The sequence below is a fragment of the Phoxinus phoxinus genome, assembly GCF_949152265.1.
Source record: "Phoxinus phoxinus genome assembly, chromosome: 2".
Taxonomy (NCBI): domain Eukaryota; kingdom Metazoa; phylum Chordata; class Actinopteri; order Cypriniformes; family Leuciscidae; genus Phoxinus; species Phoxinus phoxinus.
Window position 1 is genome coordinate 30,861,627 of NC_136877.1, and position 12,244 is coordinate 30,873,870.

The 12,244-nt window shown below is 37.3% G+C and overlaps 1 protein-coding gene across 1 annotated transcript in view; it reads left to right on the forward strand.

The window, feature by feature from the left end:
• Positions 1 to 12,244, forward strand: part of adcy7 (adenylate cyclase 7) — a gene marked incomplete at its 3' end in the record, with an annotated part of 51,865 nt that overhangs the window by 10,892 nt on the left and 28,729 nt on the right. The window lies entirely within an intron of this gene.

Below are 12,244 nucleotides of genomic sequence, written 5' to 3' on the forward strand. Positions count from 1 at the left end.
CAGTGGACCAACACCAGCCGATGACATGGCACCCCAAACCATCCCTGACTGTGGAAACTTTACACTGGACTTCAAGCGACGTGGATTCTGTGCCTTTCCTCTCTTCCTCCAGAGTCTGGGACCTTGATTTCCAAATGAGATGCAAAATTAGCTCTCATCAGAAAATAAGACTTTGGTCCACTGTGCTTTATTAAATCCAGAGTCAACGGCGCAGCTGTCTACTAGGACATTTTAAGAGCACTTCATACTTCCTTCATTTTCCAGCAGGATTTGCACCTGCCCACACCGCCAAAAGAACCTAAACCTGGTTCAATGAGCATGGTATTACTGTGTAATTACGTTGTGGTTTCATGAAATATAAAAATTTTCTGGGTTTCATAAGCTGTAAGCCATAATCATAAAAATTATAACAAATAAAGGCTTGAAATATCTCACTTAGCATGTAATGAGTCTATATAATATATTAGTTTCACCTGTTAAGTTTAATTCTTGAAATAAATCAACTTTTTGATGATATTCTAATTATATGACCAGCACCTGTATGTTTGTGATTGAACTACTTGAGAAGTGCAGAATGTCTGTGTGTGTGATGTGTCTAGATGAATTCCTGGTTACAATCAGATATTTGTGTGTGTTCCAGTGTCCTTCCACCTTGGAAAAGGGGAGTGAATCACAATATCGTGCAGGGAGCTACACAGACATACACACTCTGCGTAAATGTTCCTGCATAGCTCCGCACAGATGCACACACCTGAAAAAACACACACACACAAACACACACACACACACACACACACACACACACACACACACACACACACACACACACACACACACACACACGTTTAGTTGAAACAGTGTAATAAAACACCGGGGCACCAGTTTCTGATACAACGGCTTTCATTGTCGTGAAAGAGAAAAAGGAGAGAATGAAAACGAATGGTGCATGTAGTGAGACAGAGAATGAGCTTTACTCTGAACAGCACTGAGTTCATGCTGAAACCGAATATCCTGTCATTTTTTTCCTACCAAACAGTCACTATGGATATGTCTAGATGGAAAAACTACTAGCCAACTATTTGATTAGTGATGTTTATTCATTTTGGCTAGATTTTTCCTTAGTGTACCGGTTGGGGTCAGTATGTTTTTGTTTTTGCTATATGCTATTCTATTCATTAAAGAATCCTGAAAAAAAGTATTACAGTTTCCAAAAAAAGATGTCATTCATTGAAATCATACATTTTTAGGTGACGTAGTTACATTGTACTTACTCAAATATGTACAAAGTAATATCCATTAACTACATGTACTTACGATAGTTAGGTTACAGTTAGGACTAGGTTTAGGGTTAGTTACTTGTAACTATGCATAATTTACTGTTATTACTATAGTAAGTACATGAAGTAAAGAGTAACTATGTCACCTTAAAATAAAGTGTTACCATGTATCTTAAACCAGCTAAATTATATTAGTTGACAAGTATTCAGGCAACCCACAGAGTAGTCTATTTTGAAAACATTTTTTTCATTCGTTTTGCTCATCCCTAGTATTAGGAGCCCTGTTAATCGAACATAGAAAAACATTCGACTCAGACCTTGAGAATCTATCTGAGGATATTTAGGAAGCAGAAATGAGAATCAACATGTAGAAAGACAGACAGTGAGATGAGTCAGCCATTTAGTCCTGATGGCGGCTCCTAATGAAAGAGAAAGACCAGATCGCCGGTAGTTACATCACATGTAATTACATGCGCAGTAATCAGATATTGGAGGTGTGGAATGGTTGGGTGCACTGACTCTAACCTCAGATGGAGGATAATAATGCCCTCCTGTGCAACATTTACCTGAACTAAACATCACATCGCCCCAGCTAATGATATTCTGCAGAGAGTGAATGCTTATTTGTAATTCACTAGTCTGACCTGGTTGGGTGTGCAGATACTTTCAGCAGTCTGTCATCACGCATTCAAGTCGGACACATAACGTGTCATGGAGGTAGTCTAAACAAAACAAAAGAATTATATTCTGAATCTGAACAATAAACCCAGATAACTACTTTTTAATTCAGAAAAATGAAAAAAGTATTTATTTCTACAACTTATAAGTGGTTTCACACAACTAAATGTAAAAAAAAAAACGTGAAAGTTGAGTGATTAACACCAGTAGCTACAGACTTGTTTTTTTTCTCACTGTTTTTTATTTATAGATTATAGATATATTATATTATCAATATTATAGATCAGTGATGTTTCGCATCGACACAGCCATTTCCAATGTCACAACTCGATAACGTCTGTTGTGCATCATCTAAAATTCACTCGTAATTTTCCACTCGTAAATATGACTTGAGAGGCGGTTTTGGAGACATGTACAATTTCCAACTATGAAACTTGTATTTTTGGTAATTGTAAAATAAATAATAAATAATTGGAAAATGTTATATTAATTTTGAGGTATGCTAAGTATTACAATTAACAGTGTTGTTGAATTATTAGTGTTTGTAAAGATTAAATTTAAAGCAACACTAATAACTTTTAAATAACTGTTCCTTTGGAATGAACGATGTTCACAGGCAAGGTAGAGTATGTTGCATGATTTCATGAAAGTATGATGTATTGTGACATCAGAAACGAAGAAAAACTAAATAATGACTATTGTAACATTTGACGTAATGTAAGTCAAATTTTTAGTTTTCTTGTGTCTCATTCGAACTACAAAAACGTCTGGCAAACTTACATAGTGTGGTTTTAGCCGATAAAAGACCGCAAAGCGAATCCAGAAGTGCCTTTCTCCCTGTTATGACTTGATGAACCACTGATACGGTTTTGGAAACATTATTTTAAGGTAAAAAAAATCTTTAGTGTTGCTTTAAGTGAGCATTAGATGATTGCTATGGTAATCTAAATGTAGAAATAGGGGAAATAAACAATAAAATATCCAATATTCACCAATATATATACAAAATGTTGTCATTTTAACAAATATTTGTGATTTATATGTTTATATATACAGTAGCTGTCATTGTATGCTACTGAGAGCAGATTTGTGTAAATCTTACAGCAGCATAAACATGTTGTTTCCCATTTATGTTCAGTTAGTATCATATGTTTCTATGTTTATAGCATTTATGGCTGCTCTAGTGTGTCTGTATTGCTAAACTAATTTAACTCGTGGGATGAAATGTGATGCCGTGAAAAGATTGGCAACACTTAATGTGTGAGTTTTAACACTCCATCCTGATAAGGCAATATGCTGAAATCGACTATTTTGCCTGCAACATCAAACATTTCACTCATCCTTGTGTACTCCCAGGAAATACAGTCTTATCTTTCTTTGACATCAGGCGTAGTCATTGAATAGTTTGTTTTGTAGACTGATCCACAGCTACAGGAAATGGATTTTAGGTACAAATTCAAGTCTAAAAGCAAGCTGAGGTTAATTTGCTTTTCTATCCACTAAGACAGCTTCTATTTACGGGACATTGATCTTTAAAAAATTATGTGTTGAATGTAGGGTTGGGAATCAAAAATGTATTCCAATCAAGTGCACGAATAGTCGAAAGAGCACAACATTATTTAAAAATATCTTCCTGTAGTAGCCTAACCATTTTTTGGGGGCGGATTGATTACCATTTGTATAACCAGTTTTACTACAGATGCCATGGTTAAACTATAGTTAGTGTAGCAAAACCATGGTTAATTTGGGTTTAACTATATTAATGTTTTTTGGTTTTGTTTAGTAAGTCGTGGTTTATATTTGTAGTGCATCACACATTTTTGCCACACACTTGTTGGTCAGTTAAATAAAACAGGCAGTGTTCCAAATATGTAGGCCAGGGGTAGTTGTGTGTAAAGATGTGAAGTAAATGAATATTGAAATGAGATAGGTTAATATTAAACTGAACACGGCGCATAGGTGAACCGATGTATACACAGAAGAAAGCCCTGTCTGCTCTGCCCTGGTATGATTTGTGTCAAGCCATTAGTTAGTCTGGTTGTTTGATGAGAAAGAGATTAAATGTAGTTGCAATAAATGCTTTAATAATCCGTGCAACTGTAGCAGTGGATGACTATTATCTTGTGGCGCGGAACTGAGGATCAACTGATGCCGGCACGGTGTTATGTTTGGTTGACCAATCAGCGGAAAGGCGCATTTAATGCCCGCCCATGTATTCAAGCAATTTATTCATTTTGGTTTTATTTTGTTTCCATTTGGCGAATTAAAGTGTGTGCAGTGACACGAAGAACAGTTCTACCAGAAAGACTCGGGAGAATAGATATAGTGACAATTATCCATTTATTAACAACCCAGCAAGCAATAAAGTTCTTTGGCGTAGGCCCCGTCCGTAGCTCGCAATCTGAGGGTCCGGACTCTGCATATCCTGCCTGAAGATCAAGGCAGGGGCGCAGCCGACCCCCTGTGAGGTATGGAAGGGACCATCCTGGTGGTGGTGGGGAGGATGGAGGGAAGGATTCCACTTGGAGGTGGAGGGGAGGATGGTGGTGAATTGGCGCGTCAGCATCTGCGAACTCATACAAGAGTAAGTGACCAATCTTTTATACCACGAGTATTGGAATGTGATTGGATAGATAGATAAAGGTAAAGTGACGTAACAATTAAGTCTTCCCGGCAGAACTTTATGCTAAGCATCCATGTCCCAGGCACCCAGTCAAATTTTAAATGAGGAGAAGGATAAAGTTAAAAAGCCTTTATTGAATATGGCTTAGGTCGTTTTAAAATACACGAGCCAACATGTTTCGACCAAACAGTGGTCTTCTTCAGGGCAAAGTGACACAGAGAATGAGAGTGACACCAAATTATAAGTTAAGTCCCACCCATAATCCGAGAAAATTCAATAAACCTAATAAGGCATAATACAATCAATTACCCCAATAAGACAATCAGGTCTACAGGATAGGGGAACCAACATAATGAGCAACACAGCAGTCGAAAATAACAAAGAAACAATAAAGAAACATATCTCCAAAGAAATCTCCCTCAATGTAGGTTATCTGGTGTGTGTGCAGTAACATAGAGCAATTTGCTAAGGCAGCATAGTCTGTACGCAACCTATCATGCTTGTGGATGCAGTCTGAAATACATGCACGATTTTAATGTTATTTTAAGGTGGGGTGGAATTTAACATTTTGTTAAACAAAAAACATTTTGTTTGTGTATCCCTTCTGTCACCTTACATACCCCAGTTTGGGAACCACTGCTGTAGGTGAAAGCAAAGGTGTGGTCATTATAAAAACTCACACTCACACACACTACGTTTCCACCCACAGCGACACTACCAGGATTCCTTTGTAGCTTGACCTTGTCGCCTCACGGCAGGGTAGCTGTAGTCTGTGTTTCCGAAAGATAACAGTGATGTCTCTTTATGAGAGTGATGATGGAATATCTTTTCTTCAAAAATACCATTTCACTCTGAAGGGAGCCATTTACCACACCTCATCTGTGAGAGAGAGAGAGAAGAGAACACAAAGAGAGATGAGGCAGAGTTGATCTCTTGATAAAAATTTGTATACAGTACATTCTGTAAAGTCACCATAAAATGATGTAGACCCTACTGCCCGTCGTGTGGTTTGTGTGACGCACTTTATTATTGTGTAAACAGTAATAAAGGGACCTGCAGTATATTGTTACTTTCCAGAACACGCTCTACATTCAGTCAGTTTTGTCAGGCCAGTGCATTTATGTAAGTTCTGAGTGTCATAAGCTGAATATTGCTTGGCATTTGTGATGTTATAGACAGTCTGTTGAAACAAATAGCACATAAACAATGATACATTTTCATGTTTTTATTGAACACACTGTGTAAACATTCACAGTGCAGTGCAGAGTGTGAATCCTTAGATATATTAACTAGCTGACCCTGCAGTCCAGTTATATAACCGACACCAGACGTTCACTGTAATTGCAGATCAGGAAGGATTTTGCTTGTAGTTTTGCAAGTCGCATCCACCTTATTTAGCAACGTGGAAGTAAGCTATTTTCTGTGACTGTGCGAGACTTCCGATTCAATAGCCAGCCACTATAGACAAGTAACTAAGAATAACAAAGCTGTAAACGTTAAAACTATTTGTGTTACAAACCAACGTGTTAATGATTGAATTGAAATACTATGATAACCAGTCTGTGATATCAGGCAGCATAACGGACTGTCTTTGCACAGCTAAAGTAGCTGGAAGCAGATGACACTGGAAGTTTTGCACATTCAAGCTATAAATGGCTGTGCCTGCTCTTAGGTTGAAAATAAGGTGGATAAACAAATCTCTAAAAGTCTCAAAATCTCTACTATTTGATGTTTTTGTATTATTGCACGGTATCCGAGCACAAGATTTACGCTTTCAGTCAGACCAAAGTGTTTACATGAGATTTTTAATGAGTCAAATTATCGCTTTAGTACAACTGAAAACGAACTTTTATTATGCATGTGTATTTATTTACTGTCAGGTGCACAACCGATTTGTTGACCTTACACTAAGAGTCAGGAACACGAGTTGAGACTGATGTCGGATAGATGTTGTTTAATATAGATTCTGCTCTATTGACCCTATTGTCCCCATGACATTGTAGTAGTCCTGGCCTGGGTGATACTGACCTAAAATCATACCTCAGTATTTTTAGATACGTTTCTAATTTAAGGCAAATATTTTATTATTAATATTTAATGGACATTCGCTTGTTGGCAAGACAAGCCTTTATGCAAAATGGAAATGCGTGAATTTCTAACATTTACATATAAGGATATATAACCCTGTGATGTAAGCCATGTGCTGAGGAAAACAGGTCTCAAATGCATTAAACCACACACATCTGATGTGTTAAGGAGGGCAAGCCGCTTTAAACTACATGCTTGTGTGTTAGTTGAAGCTCTTAATATACAGCATGTCTCATGTCTCAATATACTACCCAGCTCCTCTTTGTAGCGGAACACTGGATTGTCAGACTGTTAAGATGGGTCTGATGAGAGAAGAAGAAGAGAGAGGAATTTCAACAACAGCGTGAGACAGAATTAATTTACCGTGCCCAAGTTGAGGATGTGCCTTTGACTGTCTCTACTTCCTGTGTACACTACAAACAGCAGCAGTGATTAGCCAAACCAGTCTCGGATAGCATCTGACTAATCAAATCACCCCCCAACCCAATGTCATCTAAGTCTTCCTCATCAGTGCTAATTCAATATGCTTCTTATGTGGGGATATATTCACTTTGAGGGCGAGTAGTACCTTTGGCACAAAGACAATTGTTTAAGTGGACTTGCTTTTCTCAAAACAGCACACATTTTTATTAATATTTTTGTTGTTGTTGTTATTGTTATTATTACCGTACATACATTGTTGCCCTCACTTTTAGTCACTCGTTTGCCAGTGTGATAAACTCATGGTCTGACCTACATTTATATTGTTGTTCTTGACAGATATGTACTTACAAAATTGATTAAATAATTACTTAAGCAGGTAGTAAAAGATAAAAGTCAATAGTTGCACAGCTATGACAATATATGACAGATTGCAAAGGTAAACAGATGAAATCCTTATGGAGGTACCTTGTTGCTAAATCAGTTATGATGTGTGAAGAAGCAGATAATAATCTATGAAGTGTAAATAATATGCAGTAAACATTTAATTAGTCTATTGCAATAGTCACAGTGTATGATTCCTCACAACAAAACTAGCCTGTTCAGATGGTTTTGTGCTGTGTGTAGGCAGTGATCTACTCAGGGCTCAATGCTTACACTTCTGTTTATATACATACATACATACATACATGTATTTACAAAATGTATCTTTGCAATATTACATTTGAAAATGACTGGAACAGATTTTTTTTTTTTTTAGAATAGAAAACATTTACTATAATAATGACAATATGTGATGTGATAAATGTATTATTTCAATTTCAGTGATTTCCAAGTGAATTTCAAGCCATAAAAAGGCACATCCAATATGCGTGTCTTCTGCTCTTTCTAGGTATAGAAAAAAGTATTCAAAGTGAACAGCATATCTTTTATTAAGGGTGTGTTCACACTTGGCAGGTCTGGTTCAATTAAAACAAACTGGTGCGATTATTTTGTTAGTGCGGTTCATTTTCAAGTGAATGCTGCCATCTGAACCCTGGTGCGCACCAAACAAGCAGACCAAGACCGCTGAAAAGATGGGTCTCGGTCCGCTTGAATTATGAACACAACACGGACCAAAGACATCTAAACAAACCAAAAACAGGATGTGATGTCACCAGATGCGACCCTAAAAAGGTCAGAATGCTGAATCATACCTGTTTTTTCTCGTCATTGGATCTACATTGTCCATTACAGTTACAGGCGTCAGAAATGCCGTCTCCTTGCAGCAGATGTTCGTTTGTGTGAACGCCCTAAGTGACATTGTTTAAAAAGTATTTTCCAGAATGAATGGAAATCAATTGGAAATCTTAACAGCCTCGTCTTGTTTGCTTTGCTCATACCATGCATATGACGTCATTGGTGCACGCACCTACTAGAAGATAATCATGGGCCTTGCGTTTGCTCTTTGCATTTCCATAAACATTACAGATGAATGCATTAAAATCATATCACAGTCATTGTAACCCTAATAATTAGCATATTGTCATAATTTCAGCATTATTAAAAAAAATCAGTGGATGGTGCAGCCCTACTGGCGGTGATGGAATTGACAACAAAAAAGGAAATGAAAAATAGAGGATGATAAATAGTACATTTTCTAACTGGTTTTGCTGGATTAAGGCAGAGAACAGGGCTTTTATTTGTTGGAAGGCCACAGTCCTAAGTTTGACCATGGACAACACCATCTCTCACATCAAATGGAGCTCTTGTTGAAAATCACATTTAGATTGCTCAGATTTGGACACACATAGACTTCCCCCTGCCCGTCTTCTCTTTGCTCCATCACATGTGTTTCCACAGAAGCACAAATGAAAGATGAGTGTGAGAGTGTCACGATCTCCAGTCCACCTGCAAAAACGTATCTGTTAACATTATTCAAAATATGTTTTGTCATACAGGTTTGGAAAGACATGGGAGTGAGTAAATGATGACGGGTGAGAGAATTCAGCATTACAATGATATTTGATTGGATAGTATGAGAAGTGATTGAAATCTCAGTATTCTATAATAATGGAATATGCATCTGTCTATTAACAATATAAGAGTTTGTAAATATTGTGTAAATATCTATGTATGACATAATGGACAAAAAAAAGTATATCAACCAATCATGTTTAGGTGAGGTGAATGTAATTGCTTCCTTGATGAAATTAATTCCTGTATTGTTAATAGTGTCGAGTAGCACACTCAAAAAAATTACTCTTTAAAATAACTTAATTCAATTATGGACAGTGGTTCCACACAAGCAAATTAAGTTGTATTAACATTAATGGATTTGTTTGACTCTATGTAAGCTCCTTGTGTTGTTACAACACAACTAAATTAAAAAATAGTAATGAACAATCAAATCCATGAAATTGATTCTCTGTAACTTAAACCGGTTAAGTTTAGCGAAAATACTTTGTTTATTTAAAACTGGACTGCTACTTCAGATGTGTTACTTTAACAAAAAATAATTGGGTAAAAACAACAGTGCCACAAAACCATTTTTTTGAGTGCATGCATTAGTGAAATCTTACTGTGTCACTGATCTGTGCTGTTCATATGCAGCTACATAAAGTTTGACCCCCGACCCCGAGGAGACGGGCTGATTATAGTGCTGTCAGGGTTCATACAAAGTGCGTAATCTATGAAGTACTTGAATTTGAGTCATGGAAAACCCTTGAAAACAGCCGCCATATTTATGGAAAGTGCTTGAATTATTGAAAGACAATATATATGAAATTAGTGTTTAATTTTTTCGATAAACACAATACAGTCTTTTCAATATAGATATAGAGCCAGTAACATGGCTATGCGCGTGATATTTCTAATATATTTCCAAGCATATAATACAGCTTTCATTCTTCAGGTCAATCATAAATTCATAAGGGGTCAGTTTGAATGAGGAAATATCTCTGTCATAGTAGTATCCTTTCAATGGTTAAGGTGATTGATCTCTATGAAGTCATGCGTCAGATTCAGCTTTAACCAGGCACCGCTTTGCTTGTCGGTCGCGCCTTATAAGATGTTCAAATAATTTACTGTTTTTATAACTTTGCTTTGTTCCAGAATACATCTTCTAAGTTTTTTAATAAATGTTTGTAAGTTGTTGTATTTTGTACCTTATATATAGCCTGGGAAAACCCAGACCACTTTCGGCAAATTTAGATTTGCTCTGCAAGTGGGTCTGGCAAAGAGCCCATTGAAACCCATTTCCAATCCGTCGAAATCGCGGCACCAATCAGAAACGTTGGGGCGGGCTTTACACGATGACGACAGAGCAGAGACGGTGACGCAGATTTTGTACATTACAGAGATGGATGCCGCCGTGGAACATCACAACATCACTCGTTCGAATCAGCTATCGCGTCTGTTTCAAGCGATTTAAAATTGTCATTTTCGTTAACACAGACAGAGAATTGCTGAGAGTCTCGAGATGTTTCTCCGTCGCTCTGCATACGTCATGTCATTCATCGCTCTGATTGGTTTTAGATCTATCCGACGTCCGTTGGTGACGCCCCTGTGGAAATTAATTGTCTATGGAGCTTTGCCAGACCCTTACTCAGTTACAACTGAGAGTGGTCTGGGTTTTCCCAGGCTACCTTATATATGTAATTTGAGTAAAACAACAACAACAAACTATTCCTTAAAATATTGGATTGCATTCAGATTAGATTATACTGTATATCAATGTAATTAGGCTACTTTGTAATTATTTACAATGAAATGCTTTACATTTTTACAAATTAAATAATATATTTTCTTCTGTTATTTAATCTTTAATAAGAATCATTCTTTTCTTCTGTTATTTAATCTTTAATAAGCATCATACAAGGAGTTTATGCCCAATTTCTATTTGCTCTTCTATGCAATGAAAGTTCAAGGCTTTGTTAATATTCCCACAGTCATTGCATACTTTGCATGTGCTGCACTTTTTTGTACCACTGTGTTTCATTTGTATACCCTTATTTATCTATTTACTTTTCTTTTTTTTTTTTAAGATAAAGATATTGTTTGATAAGCGGGATCTCTGATTGTAGTCCTTGAAAACCAAGCAAGTAGTGCTTGAAAAGTACTTGGAAGTACTGGAATTTAATTTGACAGTATCTGTACGGCCCCCGTGCTGTGCCTCAGATCATTGTGTAGGTTCAGAGCTTCACCAGTCTTCTTCGCTGTCCTCTGCGGGATCTACAGCAGCAGCCAGGAGGATTTGACCCTCCCTGTTTCCGCATGGAGAGACTATTCACTCTCATTCCTTCTGTCTCTCCCACCCTCTCTCTGTCTTTCTTTCGGTTATTGCCCAGTTGGATTGTTCCTTTGCCATGGTAACTTTAGTTTGGGAATATAAAGGCCACTTGTTGGCTTGGGAGCATTTGTCTGGGAGAGTGAGAGAGTGACACGGTGCTATCATTCAGGTCTTTAATGACCCTCAACAAAGAGAAAATCGTGGAGCATCCCAGCTCTCTCTCTCTCTCTCTCTCTCTCTCTCTCTCTCTCTCTCTCTCCCTCTCTCTCTCTCTCTCTCTCTCTCTCTCACTTTCAGCTTTTTTAATAGTGTTAGAGGATATTTCTAATACTTCTTTGGTAATCCAATGAATTTACAGGAAATGAGAATTTATTTATTTTTCAGTGCTATTAGCAGTGATCAATGTTGTCAGCAATACGTCAGCAAAGCCGGGTTTAGCATCATTTGAAACACTCTTGATGGCTTAGTGTGTTTCATGGTCACTGTGTGTGCATTCAGATGTGAAGCGGTTGCTCACGCTTCCATGATCGTTTGGTTGCCCTTCTCAAACAATAATAACCTGCAATGAGAAATCATGACCTTTGGATGCAGCTTATTTACAGAGACTCTTCTGCTCTTCTTCCTCTGCGGACTGTTTCCTCCACCTGAATGAGGATGTAGTGATGCAGATTGTTTTCCGGCACTTTCAGATCAGGGATGGGTCATGATGACGACGATAAACTGATCAACTATATGTCCAACAACCAAATAGTCGATAAAGGAGGTCTACTAATGTATCTATTTTTCACTAGTCTCTTATGCCCACCAAGGCTTATTTTATTTACTTTTTATTCATTTAATTCACACTTGCTAAATAAAAGTATGAATTAATTTAAAACAAATGCAGTG